Source organism: Pristiophorus japonicus, unplaced genomic scaffold (genome assembly GCF_044704955.1).
Source record: "Pristiophorus japonicus isolate sPriJap1 unplaced genomic scaffold, sPriJap1.hap1 HAP1_SCAFFOLD_3505, whole genome shotgun sequence".
NCBI lineage: Eukaryota > Metazoa > Chordata > Chondrichthyes > Pristiophoridae > Pristiophorus > Pristiophorus japonicus.
The window spans coordinates 3,604-14,887 of record NW_027253331.1 but is presented as its reverse complement, the minus strand read 5'-3'; the positions used below and the strand labels follow the sequence as shown (position 1 = coordinate 14,887).

Here is an 11,284-nt window from a genome sequence, read left to right as displayed (position 1 = left end):
TCCGTCCCTCTCTCTCCCATACCCGTCTCTCTTCCTCCTGTCTCACCTTCCCTCTCTCACTCCATCCGCTCTCTCCCCTTCCCCCTCTCTCACTCGTTCCACTCTCTCTTTTCCCTTCCCCCTCTCATTCCTGTTCTATCCTCTGTCTTGCCCAGAACAGGTGGCTCCATAGCTCAGGGGTTAGAGCACTGATCTTGTAATCCAGTGTCTGTGGGTTCAAATCTCACTCGGCCAATTTAGTATTTAAATACCTGTGTGTTATTCCTCCCACCCTTTCAGGTTCTCTCTCTCTCACACCTTCCACCCTCACTCTCCCCTTCCCCTCTCTCTGCCTCCCTGTCTCCCTTCCCCTCACTTTCCTGCTCCTTCCCCTGTTTTCCTTACAGCAGGTAGCTCCATAGCTCAGGCGTTAAAGCACTGGTCTCGTAAACCAGGCGTCGTGAGTTCAAATCTCACTGGGGCCTACTCAAAGTTAGTATTTAAATATGCATCTCTCTCCTCTGCCTTTTCACTTTCGCTCTCCCTCCTCACTCTCACTTTTTCCTTTCCTTTCAGACTCTCTCATTCTCCCTCTCTTTCTCTCTCCCATTCCCTTCTTTTTCCCTCTCCTTGCCCCCCTCCCCACACCCCTCCACTCTCTCTCTCTCCCCTTCATAAAAGATTTATAAATCAACATCACTTTGTTCACAGTACTTGTAGCAGCACTTGTGTGCTGAAAGATTTGCTTAGTATTGTCACTGGTGGCAATAAACGCCTGGGCTATCGCTATGGCCTTACTCAAGGTTGGGGTCTCTACAGTCAAAAGTTTGCGAAGTATAGTTTCGTGGCCAATGCCAAGTACAAAGAAGTCTTTGAGCATGTGCTCCAAATGTCCTTCAAAATTTGCAATGTCCTGCAAGGCCCCTTAGCTTGGTGACATAGCTTGCCACTTCCTGACCTTCAGACCTCTTGTACTTGTAGAACAGATACCTCGCCATCAGAACACTTTCCTTCGGGTTCCATGCTCCCGGACCAGTGTGCACAACTCATCGTATGATTTCTCTGTGGGTTTCACTGGAGCAAGCAGGTTTTTCATGAGGCCATACGTTGGTGCCCTGCAAACGGTGAGGAGAATCGCCCTTCGTTTGGCAGCGTTCGTTTCTCCTTCTATTTCGTTGGCCACGAAGTATTGGTCGAGTCGCTCCACGAAGGTTTCCCAATCATCTCCCTCCAAAAATTCTCCAGGATGCCCACTGTTCTCTGCATCGTTGTGTTTGTCATCTGTATCTCGTCACCAGTTGTTATGTATGAATAAAGAGTCTGACCAGATACTGCGGGCTCAAAGCAAAGTATGACCTTAGTCTTTTATTGCAGGTCTCCAGACTGCCTCTCCAGCCTGTGAGCCTCCTTAAGTACAGGTGCTCCGAAGGGATTGTGGGAGCCCTTGGAACTCCAGGAAATGAGCCCTCTGGTGGTTACACAAAGTATTTACAGGTTTACATATATAACACCGATCATGAACCGTTCTATATCGTTTTATCCCTCTCTCCCTTTCCCACCATCTTGCTTTCCCCGTCTCTCACTCATTCCCCTCTCTCACTCTCTTCCGTCTCCCTCGCCTCACGCTCTCACCTTCCCCCCTCTCCCTCTCTTCCTAACCCACTCTCTCCACCCTCTCTCCCCTTCTCTCTCTCCCCTCCCTCTTTATCTCCCCATCCCCCTGTCTCTCTTTCCCCTTCCTCTCTCTCTCTCTCCTTCCACCTCTCTTTCCCCTTCCCCCTCTCCCTCACTCCTTCCACTCTCTCTTTTCCCTTCCCCTCTCTTTCCTGCTCCTTCCCGTATCTTTACCAGCAAAAGTGGCTACATAGCTTAGGGGTTAGAGCCCTGGATTTGTAAACTAGGTGTTGTGAGTTCAAATTGCACTGGGGCCGATTCAAAAATTGTTTAAATTCATTTTCAATTAACAAGGGCTTTAATTGTAAATATTAAACAACTCTGAGACTGACCCAAGATCAAACGGCTTTCCTGTTCTTGTCTCTCGCCCCTATCGTCCCCTGACCCACCCTTTCCCTCTCTCCCTACTTTCCCCATCACTACACACTCTGCCTCTTTTTACTCGTTCCCGCTCTCTCGTTTTCCCCGCTACTTTTATCACTCATTCCACTCTTTCCCCTTCCCCACTCTTTCCCCTTCCCCACTCTCTCCCCTTCCCGTCTCTCTCCCCTTCCCCACTCTCTCCCCTTCCCCACCCTCTCCCCTTCCCCTCTCTCTCCCCTTCCCCATTCTCTCCCCTTCCCCATTCTGTTCCCTTCCGCACTCTCTCCCCTTCCCCACTCTCTCCCCTTCCCCTCTCTCTCCCCTTCCCCACTCTCTCCCCTTCCCCACTCTCTCCCCTTCCCTCTCTCCCCTCTCTCCCCTTCCCCACTCTCTCCCCTTCCAAATCTCTCTCTCCCGTTCTACATCTTTATACCCCTCTCTCCCTTTCCCACTATCTCCCTTTCCCCGTCTCTCACTCATTCCCCTCTTCCTCTTTCCCCTCCCTCGCCTCACCCTCTCTCCTTCCCCTTTCTCCTTCCCCTCTCTACTTTCATTCTTTCCTCACTCCTTCCCTCTCTCTCCCCTTCCCCTCTCTTTTCTCCTTCCCCTCTCACTCCCGTCTTCCCGCTCTCCCCCTCCCCCTCTCTTTTCCTCTCTCCTCTCTCTTACTCTTTCCCCTCTTGCTCCCTTTCCCCTCCCTCTCTCTCCCATACCCCTCTCTCTTCCTCCCTGTCTCACCTTCCCTCTCTCACTCCATCCGCTCACTCTCCCCTTCCCCTCTCTCTTACACTCCTTCCACTCTCTCTTTTTCCTTCCCCTCTCTTTCCTGCTCCTTCCCCTATTTGTTTCTAAACAGGCGGCTCCATAGCTGAGAGGTTAGAGCACTGGTCTCGTAAACCAGGGGTCGTGAGTTCAAATTTCACTGGGGCCTACTCAAATTTAGCTCAGTATGTCAATTAACAAGGGCTTTAATTATAAATATCAAACAGCTCCGTGAGCGACCCTGGATCAACAGGTTCTCGTCTCGATTGCACTTTCTCTCAATCAAAATCTCTCTCCGCCTTCCACATTCTACATCTTTTTACCCCTCTCTCCCTTTCCCGCTATCGCTTTCCCCATCACTCACTCATTCCCCTCTCTCCCCTCTCCCTCTTCCCTTCCCCTCTCCCCTATCATTCTTTACTCACTCCTTCCCCTCTCTCTCCTTCCTCCTCTATCTTGCCCCTCACTCCATCTCTCTTTTCCTCTCTCCTCTCTCTCACTCCTTCCCCTCCTCCGCCCCTTCTCCTCCCACTCTCTCTTTTCCCTTCCCCCTCTCTTTCCCTCATTCCCCTTTCTCTCCCCTTACGCTCTCTCCCCTCCCTCTCTCTCCCACTCCTTCCCCTCTGTCTCCCTCCCTTCCACACTCTCTCTCCATCCCCTCCCTCTCTTTCCCCACATCCTTCTCTTCCTCACTGTCTTCCCTTCCGTCTCTCTCACTCCATCCCCACTCTCTCCCCTTCCCCTCTCTCTCACTCGTTCCTCCTGTCCCCTCTCTCTCACTCCTTCTACTCTCTCACCCCTTCCCCTCCCTTCTCTCTCTCTCCTTCCACTCTCTCACCCCTTCCCCCTCTCTCTCACTCCTTCCATTCTCTCTTTTCCCCTTCCTCTCTCTTTCCTGCTCCTTCCCCTGTCTTTCTGAAAGTAGGTGGCTCCATAGCTCAGGGATTAGAGCACTGGTCTTTTAAACCCGTGGGCATGGGTTCAAATCTTACTAGGGCCGACTCAAAATTAGCTCAGTATTTAAATTTGCTGTTAATTAACAAAGGATTTAATTATAAATATGAAACAGCTCTCAGACCGACTCTGCAACAACAGGCTCATCTCTCTTGCACTCTATCTCCCTTCCCCATCACGACCCGTTCTAAATCTTTTTCCCGCTATCTCCCTTTCCCGCTATCTCACTTTCCCTGTCTCTCCCTCATTCCCCTCTCCCCCTTCCCCCTCCCTCACCACACCCTCTTTCTCATTCCCCCTCTCTCCCCTTACTCTCTATCCTTCCCCCTCTCTCTCCCTTCCCCTCACACTCCCCTTCCCTTCTCTCTACCCGGCTCCTTCTCTCTCCCCTTCCCTCGCTCACTCTCCCCGTCTTCCCCTCATTCCCCTCTCCCCGCCTTCTCCCTCCCTCCCCTCTCTCTTCCCTTCCCCACTCTCTCCCCTTCCCCTGCCTCTTGTTCCCCTTTCCCCCTCTCGCTCACTCCTTCCACTCTCTCTCTTTCCCCTTTTCCCTTTTCCCTCCCTCCTGTCTTTCTCTTTTCCCTTTCCTTTCAGGTTTTCCCCCTCTCTCTCCCCTCCCCTTCTCACTCCTTCCCCCTCTAACCTCTCTCTCCCCTTCCCCTCTCTCTTTCTCCCAGTCTCCCCTTCCTCCCTTCTCTCCCACGCCTTCCCTTCTCTCTCCCCACCCTTCCACACACTCTATCTCTCTCCATCCCCTCCCTCTCTTTCCCCACCTCACTCTTTTCCTCGCTGTCTCCCCTTCCCTCTCTCTCATTCTATCCCCTTCCCCCCTCTGCCCTCCCCCTCTCTCTCTCACTCCTTCCCCCTCTCTCCTCTTAACCTCTCTCTCCCCTTCCCCTTTCTCTTTCTCCCAGTCTCCCCTTCCTTTCTTCTCTCTCACTCATTCCCCACTCTCTCCCCACCAACTCTCTCCCCTCCCCCTCTCTCCCACTCCTTCCCCTCTCTCCCCACCCTTCCACATTCTCTCTCTCTCCATCCCCTCCCCCTTTTTCCCCGCCTCCCTCTCTTCCTCGCTGTCTCCCCTTCCCCTCTCTCTCACCCCTTTCACTCTCTCTTCTCCCTTCCCCTCCCTTTCCTGCTCCTTCCCCTATCTTTCTCAAAGCAGTTGGCTCCATAGCTCAGGGGTTAGAGCACTGGTCGAGTAAACCAGAGGTTGTGGGATCAAATCCCACTGGGGCCTACTCGAAATTCACTGTAAATTAACAAGGGCTTTAATTATAAATATTGAACAGGTCTGAGACTGACCCTTTAACAACTCTCTGCTCTTCTTTTCTCATCTCTGTTACACTTTCTCTCCATCCAAATATCTCTCTCCCTTTCCCACTATCTCACTCTCCTTCCTTGTCGATCTTATTCTCTCCCCAACCCCTCTGTCTGCTAACCACTCCTTCCACCTCTCTCACTCCATCCACGCTCACTCTCCCCTTCCCCTGCATCTCTCTCTTTTCCCTTTTCCCTCCCTCCTGTCGTTCTCTTTTCCCTTTCCTTTCAGGTTTTCCCCCTCTCTCTCCCCTCCCCCTCTCTCTCTCCCCTCCCCCTCTCTCTCACTCCTTCCCCCTCTAACCTCACTCTCCCCTTCCCCTCTCTCTTCCTCCCTGTCTTCCCCTCCCCCTCTCTCTCACTCCTTCCCCACACTCTCCCCTTCCCCTCCCTCTCATTCCTACCTACCCACTCGCTCCCTTTCCCCTTCCCCCCTCTCTCTCACTACTTCCACTCTCTCTTTTCACTTCCCCTCTCTTTCCTGCTCCTTCCCCTGTCTTACCCAGTGGAGGTGGCTCCATAGCTCAGGGGTTAGAGCACTGGTCTAGTAAACCAGGAGTTGTGGGTTCAAATCTCACTGGGGCCTACTCAAAATTCACTGTCAATAAACAAGGACTTTAATTATAAATATTAAACAGCTCTCAGACCGATCCGAAAACAAAAGTCTCTCCTGTTCTTGCCTTTCGCCCCCTGACCAAGCCTTTCTCCTTCTCCTTCTCTCCCTGCTTTGCACATTCTGCCTCTTTTTACTCTTTCCCGCTCTCTCGCTTTCCCTGTTTCTCTTTATCACTCATTCCCCTCATCCCTTCCCCACTCTCTCCCCTTCCCCATTCTCTTCCCTTCCCCTCTCTCTCCCGTTCCCCTCCCTCTCTCTCCCCTTCACCCCTTTCTCACCTTCCCCCTCCCTCTCTCCCCTTTCCTCTCTCTCTCCTTCCACCTCTCTCTCCCCTTCCCCCTCATTCTCTCCTCTTCCCCCACTCTCTCCCTTCCCCCTCCCTCTCTCCCCTTCCCCCTCTCTCTCCCCTTCACCCACTCTCTCCCCTTCCCCCTCTCTCTCCCCTTCCACTGTCACTCACTCCTTCCCCTCTCCCTTTTCATTTTCTCCCCCACTCTCTCCTTCCCCTCCGCTGTCTCCACTCTTCTCACCCCCTTCCCACCTCCCTTTCTCTCCTTCCCTCGCTCTCACTCTCCCCTTTCCCATCAGACTCTCCCCCTCCCCCTCTGGCCCATTCCCACCTCTCTCCCTTTCTGCTCCCCCCTCTCTCCCTTCTCCCTCTCTCCCATTCACCGCTCTCTCACTCCTTCGTCGCTCTCTCACTCCTTCGCCACTCTCTCCCCATCCCCTCCCTCTCTTTCCCCTCTCTGCTTCTCTCTCATCCCTTCCCCTCTCTCTTCCTCCCTGTCTCCAGGGGTCGTTGGTTCAAATCTCACTGGGGCCTGCTCAAAATTAGCTCAGTATTTAAATTCACCGTCAATTAACAAGGGCTTTAATTATAAATATTAAACAGCTCCGAGACCGACCCTGGAACAACAGGCTCCCCTCACACCCTTCCCCCTCTTATCTTCTCGTCTCTCTTACACTCTCTCTCGCCTTCCAAATCTCTCTCTCCCTTCCCCATCACGCCCCATTCTACATCTTTTTACCCCCTCTCCCTTTCCCACTATCTTGCTTTCCCGTCTATCACTCATTACCCTCTCCCCCTTTCCCCCTCCCTCACCACACCCTCTTTCTAATTCCCCCTCTCTCCCCTCACTCTCTATTCTTCCCCCTCTCTCTCCCTTCCCCTCACACTCCCCTTCCCCTCTCTCGACTCGGCTCCCTCTCTCTCCCCTTCCCTCTCTCACTCTCCCCGTCTGTCACTCATTCCCCTCTCCCCGCCTTCCCCCTCCCTCCCCTCACGCTCTCCCCTTCCCCCTCTCTCTCCCCTTCCTCCCTTCTCTCCCACTCCTTCCCTTCTCTCTCCCCAGCATTCCACACACTCTCTCTCTCTGCATCCCCTCCCTCTCTTTCCCCAGCTTCCTCTCTTCCTCGCTGTCTCCCTTCCCCTCTCTCTCTCTCTTCCCTTCCCCCTCTCTCTCACTCCTTCCACTCTCTCTTTTCCCTTCCCCTATCTTTCCTGCTCCTTCCCCTGTCTTTCCCAAAACAGGTGGCTCCATACCTCAGGGGTTAGTGCACTGGTCCTGTAAACCAGGGGTCGTGGGTTCAAATCTCAGTGAGACTTACACAAAATGAGGTCAGTTTTTAAATTCACCGTCATTTAACAAGGGATTTAATTATAAATATTAAACAGCTCCGAGACCGAACCTGGAACAAAAGGTTTCCCTGTTCTTGTCCCTTTCCCTCTTTCTCTGCTTTCCCCATCATTACATATTCTGCCTCTTTTTACTCGTTCCCGCTCTCTCGTTTTCCTCGCTACATTTCTCACTCATTCCCCTCTCTCTTCCCTTCCCCTCTCTTTCCTTCCCCACTCTCTCCCCTTCCCCACTCTCTTCCCTCTCTCCCCTTCTCTCCTCTTCCCCACTCTCTCTCCCCTTCCCCACTCTCTCCCCTTCCCCTCTCTCTCTACCCTTCTCCTCTCTCTCCTCTCCCCCTTCCCGACTCTCTCCCCCCTTCCCCACTCACCCACTCTCTCCCCTTACCCACTCTCTTCACCTTCCCCACTCTCTCCTCTTCCCCACTCTCTCTCCCCTGCCCCACTCTCTCCCCTTCCCCACTCTCTCCCCTTACCCACTCTCTCACCTTCCCCACTCTCTCTCACTCTCTCTTCCCTCCCTCCTCTCTCTCTCCTTTCCCTTTCCTTTCAGATTCTTCCCTTCTCCCTCTCTCTACCCTTCCCCTCTCTTTCCGTACCCCATCTCTCTCCCCTTCCCCTTCCTCTCTCCTACTCCTTCCCTTCTCTTCCCTTCCCCTTCACTTCTCTCCCCTCCCCCTGTCCTCTCTCTTCTTCTTCACTCTTTCTCACTCCTTCCCCCTCTCTTCCCTTCACCTCTCTTTCCCCGTCCCTCTCTCTCCCCTGACCCTCTCTCTTTCTCCCAATCTACCCTTCCCTCTCTCTCTCACTCCTTCACCACTCTTTCCCATTCCTCCACCTCTCTCTCCCCTTCTCCTCTCTCTCACTCCTTCCACTCTCGCTCTCCCCTTCCCCTCTCTCTGCCTCCCTTTCGCACCTTCCCCTCTCTTTCCTGCACCTTCCCCTGGCTTCATTAAAGCAGATGACTCCATAGCTCAGGGGTTAGAGCACTGGTGTTGTAAAACTGGGGTCGTGAATTCTAATCTCACTGGTGCCTACCCAAAATTAGTTTGGTATTTAAATATGCATCTCTCATTTCTGGCATTCTCTTCTGCCTTCTCACTTTTCCCTTTCCTTTCAGACTGCCCCCTTCTCTCTCTCGCTCTCTCTCTCTTTCCTTCTCTCCCTCTCCCCCCATCATAAAAGGTTAATAAAATAACATCACCTTGTTCGCAGCACTTGTGTGCTGAGAGATTTGATTTGTATTGTCACTGGTGGCAATAAACGCCTGGGCTATCGCTATGGCCTCACTCAAGGTTGGGGTCTCTGCAGTCAAAAGTTTGCGAAGTATAGTTTCGTGGCCAATGCCAAGTACAAATAAGTCCTTGAGCATGTGCTCAAAATTTGCAATGTCCTGCAAGGCCCCTTAGCTCAGCGACATAGGTTGTCACTTCCTGGCCTTCAGACCTCTTGTACGTGTAGAACCGATACCTCACCATCAGAACGCTTTCCTTCGGGTTCCCATGCTCCCGGACCAGTGTGCACAACCCATCGTACGATTTCCCTGTGGGTTTCGCTGGAGCAAGCAGGTTTTTCATGAGGCCATACGTTGGTGCCCTGCAAACGGTGAGGAGAATCGCCCTTCGTTTGGCAGCGTTCGTTTATCCTTCCATCTCGTTGGCCACGAAGTATTGGTCAAGTCGCTCCACGAAGGTTTCCCAATCATCTCCTGCCGAAAATTTCTCCAGGATGCCCACTGTTCTCTGCATCGTTGGGTTCGTCATCTGTATCTCGTCGCCAGTTGTTATGTATGAATAAAGAGTCTGACCAGATACTGCGGGCTCAAAGCAAAGTGTGACCTTAGTCTTTTATTACAGGTCTCCAGAGTGCCTCTCCAGCCTGTGAGGCCTCCTTAAGTACAGGTGCTCCCAAGGGACTGTTGGATCCCTTGGGACTCCAGGGGATGAGCCCTCTGGTGGTTACACAAAGTATTTACAGGTTTACATATATAACACCCATCATGACCCGTTCTATATCTTTTTACCCCTCTCTCCCTTTCCCAGCATCTTGCTTTCCGGTCTCTCACTCATTCCCCTCTCTCACTCTCTCCCGTCTCCCTCGCCTCACCCTTACACCTTCCCCCTCTCCCTCTCTCTCCTACCCACTCTCTCCACCCTCTCTCCCCTTCTCTCTCTCCCCTCCCCCTTTCTCTCCCCATCCCCCTGTCTCTTTTTTCCCTTCCCTCTCTCTCTCCTTCCCCCTCTCTCTCCCCTTCCCTCTGTCTCTCACTCCCTCAACTCTCTCTTTTCCCTTCCCCTCTCTTTCCTACTCTTTCCCTGTCAGCTACTGCAAATGTGGCTTAGTAGTTCTGAGTTAGAGCACTAGACTTATAAACCATTGGTTGTGAGCTCCAATCTTACTGGGGGCCTACTCAAAATTAGCTCAGTATTTAAATTCACCGTCAATTAACAAGGGCTTTAATTATAAATATTTAACAGTTCTAAGACTGACCCTGCAACAACAGGCTCGTCTCTCTTGCACTCTCTCTCCCCTTCCAAAGCCCTCTCTGCCTTCCCCATCACGACCCGTTCTACATCTTTTTACCCCGTCTTTCACTCATTCCCCTCTGCCCCCTTTCCACTCGATCGCTCACCCTCTCTCCTTCCCCCTCACTCCCATTCCCCTCTCTCTCCCCTTCCCCTCTCTTGCTCTCCCCTTCCCTCTCTACTTTTATTCGCTCCCCACTCCTTCCCCTCTCCCTCCTTCCTCGTCTATCTTACTTCTCTCCCTAATCCCTCTGTCCACTAACCACTCCTTCCCCCTCTCTCCCCTTGCCTCTCTCACTCCATCCACTCTCTCCCTCCCTTCCACACACTCTCTCCCCTTCCCCCCTCTTTCCTCTCCCCGTCTGTCTCTCCCCTTCCCCTCTCTCTTCCTCCCTGTCTCCCTTTTCCCCTCTCTCTCACTCCTTTCCCACTCTCTCCCCTTCCCCTCTCTCTCTCCCCTTCCCCCGCTCTCCTCCCCTTCCACTCTCTCTTCCTCCCTCTCTCCCCCTCCCCCTCTCTCTCACTCCTTCCTCACTCTCTCCCCTTCCCCCTCTCTCTCTCCCCTGCCACTCTCTCTTTTCCCTTCTCCACTATTTCCTGCTCCGTTGCAGAGCAGGTGGCTTCATAGCTCAGGGGTTACAGCACTGGTCTATTAAACCAGAGGTCGCGGGTTCAACATTCCAGCAAAGCCCTACTCAAAATTAGCTCAGTATTAAAATTCACCGTCAATTAACAAAGGCTAAAAATATAAAAAAGCTCTGAGACTGACCCTAAAAGAAAACTTTCTCCTTTTGTCCCTCTCTCCCTGCCTTCCCCATCACTACACATTCTGCCTCTTTTTACTCATTCCCGCTCTCTCGCTTTCCCCGTTTCTCTTTATCACTCATTCCCCTCTCTCTCCCCTTCCCCACTCTCTCCCCTTCCCCACTCTCTGCCGTTCCCTTCCCTCTCTTTCCCTTTCCCCCTCTCTCTCTCACATCTTCCTCTCTCTCACACATTCCCTCTTTCCTCCACCCATTTCCACACTCTCTCTCCCCTTCCCTCTCTCTCTCTCCCCTTCCCCCTGTCCCTCTCTCTTTCCCCCGTCGCTCTCGCACCTTCCCCCTTCTTCCTCTCCCCTTCCCTCACTATCTCTCTCCTTCCCCCGCCCTCTCTCCTTCCCCCCATCTCTCTCCCCTCCCCCCTCTCTCTCTCCTTCTCTCTCTCCCTCCCCTTCCCCCCCTCTCACTCCTTCCACTCTCGCTCACCCCTTCCCCTCTCTCTGCCTCCTTGTCTCACTTCCCCTCTCTTTCCTGCTCCTCCCCCTGGCTTCTTTATAGCAGGTGGCTCCATAGCTCAGGGGTTGGCCACGAAGTATTGGTCGAGTCGCCCCACGAAGGTTTCCCAATCATCTCCCTCTGAAAATTTCTCCAGGATGCCCACTGTTCTCTGCATCTTTGGGTTCATCAGTATCTC

General features: G+C 52.9%; 4 non-coding genes across 4 annotated transcripts; all 4 read left to right on the top strand.

Annotated features, from left to right (window-relative positions):
* Positions 1-391: 391 nt before the first annotated feature.
* On the top strand, positions 392-464 carry trnat-cgu (transfer RNA threonine (anticodon CGU)). Its single transcript has one exon. It is a non-coding gene; the product is annotated as a tRNA-Thr (tRNA).
* Positions 465-2,874: 2,410 nt separating this feature from the next.
* trnat-cgu (transfer RNA threonine (anticodon CGU)) lies at positions 2,875-2,947 on the top strand. Its single transcript has one exon. It is a non-coding gene; the product is annotated as a tRNA-Thr (tRNA).
* A 1,952-nt stretch (positions 2,948-4,899) lies between these two features.
* On the top strand, positions 4,900-4,972 carry trnat-agu (transfer RNA threonine (anticodon AGU)). Its single transcript has one exon. It is a non-coding gene; the product is annotated as a tRNA-Thr (tRNA).
* A 593-nt stretch (positions 4,973-5,565) lies between these two features.
* On the top strand, positions 5,566-5,638 carry trnat-agu (transfer RNA threonine (anticodon AGU)). The gene has a single exon. It is a non-coding gene; the product is annotated as a tRNA-Thr (tRNA).
* Positions 5,639-11,284: the final 5,646 nt, after the last annotated feature.